Source organism: Thermobia domestica, chromosome 13 (genome assembly GCF_964235325.1).
Source record: "Thermobia domestica chromosome 13, izTheDome1.hap1.1, whole genome shotgun sequence".
Taxonomy (NCBI): domain Eukaryota; kingdom Metazoa; phylum Arthropoda; class Insecta; order Zygentoma; family Lepismatidae; genus Thermobia; species Thermobia domestica.
Genome location: NC_137466.1, coordinates 141,820,565 through 141,826,798, shown reverse-complemented (window position 1 = coordinate 141,826,798; position 6,234 = coordinate 141,820,565).

Sequence of the window (6,234 nt, the reverse complement as noted above, 5' to 3'; positions counted from 1 at the left end):
CCTCATACCATAAAAATCTATAAAATGTGAGCAATAGTGGGCAATAATAATAACAATACAATAATTTGAGAATTAATACTTACCCACTTCAGTTATTGGTATTTTTATGTTTCTCTTTTTAGCAACATTTTTATTATTTTCTCTCGCTTTAAATTTTGTTTCATCGTGTAACTTCTTCAACAAGGTTACCACATTTTTTCCTGATATTTCGTTTCTTTCAACCATGTCAAAGAATTTATACGTTAGTTCTATGAATACATTCTCTAAATATTTATCAACAAAGCGGATACTAAATATTCTCACAATACAAGGCGCTAATATCATAAGAACGAAAACAATAATTCTCTTGAATGTCTTCTCAGTCACTTTCTTAGCTAAATCAAAATACCCATTATCTTGAAATTCGCGTCCACTAACACCAAAAGCAAATCCGACAATTACATTCATGGGATATAGTTCGCACACATTTGTAATCTCAGTGCGACCATCAGGAAGAAGAGATTTCTCAATTTCTTTGATAATTTCAGATGCACAATTACATATTGAGTGCATCATGTTCTTAACCCTGCCAGGACTAAATGCTGGAGATAACAATTTACGGTAAAATTTCCATCGCTCATCTAACATCCAAAAAAGTGCATTTGGAGCTAGCGAATCCGCATAGTTGTCTGCACCATAACCCATATTTCTAAAGTTTTCAAAATCTTTTACCAATATGCATTTGATTAATTCTGGATCCCGCACCAGAATTGCAGGTCGCATTCCTATGAAAAATCCACCATATCTATGCCCTTTAAGTTTCGTGTAGATGTCAGCTAATTGTTGTCCTATACTAATCCTCAACATCATCATCCTTTGACAGTTTCCGAAAATAGGAAGTGGTTTTAAATACGGAATTCCTCTGATTTTCCAGTAGCTGAATTGCCATATAACGTAAAATAACAAAATTCCAGTAAAAAATATCAGCAATATTAATGCTGACATTGTAACGTCTGTTCGCTGTATCTGCCTTAGATGTTGAATTTCTGAAGGAATTAGCTTCACTACCTGAAAAAAATATTTGATTGATATAGAAATCCAAGCTTTGTTTTAACATGTTCTTAAAAGTAGTTAAATTCTCTCTCATTTTACTTTATCACATTGATTTCATCATTACACAATAATTCACACAAAATAAAAATAGAGAAATTTGTAATTTAAAAAATGACATTCGATAGTAAGGCAATTCAATCAACACTTCTACGTACAAAATTTGAAATGTTGAGAATTTTAGTGGTACATGCCTAATTATATTAATGTATATAATATGGACTAACAGATTATATGTGTATCACAGAAACACTAAGGACTATTACATATATGCCTTTGGAAAATATTCGGGGAAGAACGCAACGTAAAACATGAAAAACATAATGGCCAATCGGCAAATAGAACGTGCAATTTACGTTCTTTTCTTGTAAAGAGTTAACTGATTAGGTATAAAGCAAACATTCTTGTACTTGGTGGTTAATCTACCAATCTCCATCCGCCGTCTATCGAATAATTATTAGTGTAAGCACAGTAAATTTATGTATTTAAAATGTGGCTCGAATGTATTAAGTTCAAGCGTTACAATACATACACCTGGTTGTTTATTATTGGGAAAAGACATACTCTTAAATGGTAGAAGATTTTTCAACCTTGATTGTGTAGTTTAGGACATTACCTAGAGAAATAATTATTTTTATACTATAACCAAGTAGATCTATGTTCCAAAACAATATGAAGCAAGCTGCTAAGTTTTTATCGTATTAAGTACACACATTTCAAAGCACACTAACTACGAATCGTATAAAATATAATACCAATTTATATTCCATTGTAGCACTGTTCACACATTATTTGAGATTTGCATTATGTTAGTTACGTTACTACATTACCTTTGTTTTTTCTAAAGTAATAACAATTTTGGTAATTTGCCTGTGCTTTGAGTGAGATAGCACTTATAGCACTACGTTTCTAAACTAATATTAGAATTGCAATTAAATAATGTTGTTTTTGTTCGAATACATTTTCGATGAAGGAACATTTCAGGCAATATAGAGTGTTTTAAAAATATTATATATATTTCATACAGGAAACTACAATTAAGAACAAGCACTTGAGCGTGTACAGAGACCAAACATCGGTAAAGTTATAGACAGCCGCCAGATATCATGTTAATATACTTGTGGTAAAGTAATGATGGTGTATTATTCCTAATTTAATTTTAGGGCCGCCGAAGTGATATATGAAAATCAAGGTACTCTCAAAGCAATTACAATTGTTGGAAGATAATTAGTATTCAATTTTTCTTTCTGCTATTTTGTGCAGAACAGAAATTTCTTTCGTGATAATAAGATTAAGAGTGTACTAGAAAAAGCTGGAGGGTCATTAAGCAGAACAGTAAAGAATCATGATACAAACGATCACGCTTTTTCATCCCTTGTCTAAGTACTTCACAGAAAAATAATTAAACCTATCTCTCACTGTGTTATTCGAGAGCTAGATGGAGGGCGCTGTCCCGCTGAAATTGTAATTGTACCTGTCGTAAATTTTGGTGTACCATTTCTCACAAACTCTTTTAAAGTTGAAAAGCTTTTAATTTCGTTAAGTATTAGGGAAATGATTTTAATTTCCAGCTGAAACTGCCAGCTCTTAATTTGTTTCTAGAAATCTGTAACTTAAGACTAATGCTTTAGAAACTTACTCTTTATAAGATCCAATTATCTGTCTTCATTTCTCGTTGTTAAATATAACATAGTACCTTACCAGTCTGGAATTACTACTTGCAGCCGGGGATTTGCATAGACCCCTCGCTCATTTGAGACATACAATACATACGGAAATGAATTTCACTTTGGGCCATTTTTACATATTTCATCTTTAAGTTCCGTATGTGAAGTTTCTTTCAGAACTTAAAACATCCTTGTCGAGATATTGTAAATACCTCTCATAAATAAAAGAGAATGTTAACTGTTCCATTTGCTTAACCCTTAATACCGCAAGGTATTTCAGTTACACAAAACCGCAAGGTGTGTCCAATGGACACATTGAGATTTTTCACCTCATTTCGTTTTCAATACTTTAATATTTTATTTTTCTTAACTGCAATTTTGCAGAAATATGTATTTAAAATCAATACATACTAACATAAGCCAAATATATAATATTCAGTGTTTCCAACCCCTTTGCATTACGAAAGATAAGCGACAACAAATTTGTAAAAGTAAAGAGAAATTATTCTTCATAGATATATTTTTGTATACTAGTGACATAACATGGATTAAGTTGTACATTGGACATTAAAATACTCTAATATAAAGAAAAATATATATCCAGTGTTTCCATCTCTGTACTACCAAAGATAAACACATACTTTGAAAAACTGAACACTAATGTTTTCTTCATAGACTTGTTTGGTATTGTTGACAAAACATTCAACATTTCGCACATTTAACATGACTACATTGTACATTCTAATACTAGACAAAATATATATATTGTTCAGGGTATCCCTCCTCAAGTATCTAAAGATGATAAGCGACTCATTTGAAAAACTTTGAAAATATTTAATATTTTCTTAGTACGTATGTTTTGATATATCATTGACATTACGTTTTAAGAGTTACCCATGGAGCATTTCAGACACTTTCTGATAACACTTGAGTGCTCAGAGCAGATACTCTTCTTGCAAATATCACACACTTGTCTCTGCATTCTGCACTTTTTGGGGTTACACATGTAACATCTTCTCTTGGGCGTAGATTTCAGTGTGCCAACACCTGTGGATGATTCACTTGACTGAGCTGCCAAAGCATCACGTGTCACGTCGATTGCAGTAAGAACAGGTCTCTGAAGTCCTAATTTTCTTCTTCGATGGATTTGAGGGAGAACCGAGGATTTCGCCAACTCCACAAGAAACATATGTCGTCTCGAGTTCGCTTTTCTTATGTTCTACTGAGGATTGGCATTCAACCACACCACATAGGCGGCAACAGCAGATACATCCTGAAGATTCATGAAGAATGCAAGAGGCCATCGATTGGTTTTCCTTTTGCAGGAGTAGCAGTGTACTAATTGATCTAAACCATCAACACCGCCTTTTGTTTCATTATAATACAGTATTATTTCTGGCTTCTTTTCTTTATCAACAACTATATCGTCAGTGTTGTACATGCTTGAGAAAATAATAACAGCCTTTTTCGGTTTCTAGCATTAGGAAACTAATGTGAAATCACTTGTAAACCCGAAGATGATTGCTCAACCCTGTTCTTGCTTGGTTCGATTCTTCAGGAACAAATGGTTTGTTTTTTCTCACAGTGCCTACTATTGTTAGACCGTTTCTTAGTAACTTTTTTCAGAGTTCCATGTCTGTAAAAAAATTGTCACAAGTTATATTTCTGTTAGTTCGATAATATGATTCCGCTAAGGATAAAACAACTTCTGTAGCTAACTTATTTGCTGTTTTTCTTCCTTCTTTGCGTAAACACGGTATACCTTCCAAAGAATAATGGGTTTTGGAGTCACATATCCACCAAATTTTCATACCGTACTTATCCGGCTTTCACGGCATGTATTGTTTGAAGGGACAACGACCTTTAAAAGGAACAAGCTGTTCGTCGACTGTCAACCAACTACCAGGAAGATAATATTTTGTTAAGTTTTTGCAAATCTTTTCCCAAATGTCTCTAATCGGAGCAAGTTTGTCCTTCTTCCTTCTTTCCTATCTAGTAGTTTTATCATCAAACCTGAAGAAAGACAGTAGATCAATAAATCTATTATAACTCATAGTGGCGCGAAATAAAGGTGGACCGTACTTCTTATTCCATAGGGACTTCATGTTTTTCCATTTCTGATGACCAGCAGCAATAAGAAGTCTAACAAATGCTAAAACTTCTTCAGAATGACACATCTTCCACACCTTTTCCTTCTTTCTTTCCCTATAGACCCGATTAGCTTCTGCATTTGTGTTTAAAACAGTATCACTTATAATGTCATCCCCAACGAATAAGTGGAACACATATTCAGGTGCCTTTATTTCACAGTTAGCAGGAACAACTGCTTTATTGCAACTGCCTCTAACATTATTTCGTGCTTTTATTTTGGTAGAAGTTGGAACGTCCTTATTCCAACGGGTCCCATTTTTACTTACATATTCACTTACATTTCAACGAGAATGTACTTGAATGCCATTATCACTATCCGAAGCACTTTCTTGATCTTCATGTTCACTTACATTACTCACTTGATCCGCCGCACTTGAATCACTTTCAAGTGTTTCATCGAATAGCAATTCTTCATCCGAGTTTATACTGTAATCTGAACACTTTTCATCATCAGCAAGTATTTGTCCGATTTCTGTAACATTCAATTTTCTTTTTGCCATATTTACGCATAAAGTATACTCACAAACATAAAGGAAAATATTTCAAAAGATAAATAATCTGGAACAAAACCCACCAACACAAAAGCGAGGGAAAACACGAATTACTAAAGGCACATAACAATATCCCAGCCACATCTGTCAAGAAAGCAACTACATACAAGATATACTTTACTAAATTTTATGAACATAAATATCGAAAAAGAGACAAAGAAAGGAAGAAAACATGAAAGAAGAACGCAAGTAAGAACGAGGGGATAATTAAACGTCTGATAATTGATTTTAAAAATTTGAGAATACAATTATTCAATACATTTTAAATATGTGTCCATTGGACACACCTTGCGGCATTAACGAACTAAAAGTATTAATCCCGCCGTATGCAACAAGAATCATCCCTAGAACGAACTTACTTTGGTAATATACTGCTATTGAGTAGTTAGAAGCATCCCTAGAAGGAAAAGAAAATTTTAAAAATAATAAAGATACAGTTTCCTAAAATTCAAAGCTATGTGTCCATTGGACACACCTTGCGGTATTAAGGGTTAAATGTGTCGAACAATTTTGTGTCTCTTTTTCTCCCAATTTTGGTAATTAGGTTTGTTTACCACGTGCTCTCAACGCTTTATTTCTTTGGCTATATTTTTGTACTATAAAAAACAACGATTATATTGTACAATTTGAGTTTCTTCTAGAATCTTATTATGTGGTCTGCATTATTCAAGATGTTAATAATCAAATGTTTCACGAATGCCGAACATACATACGGTACTATATTAATAAAATCGATTATATACATGCATATCAATCACTCAGTACCAAACAATTTA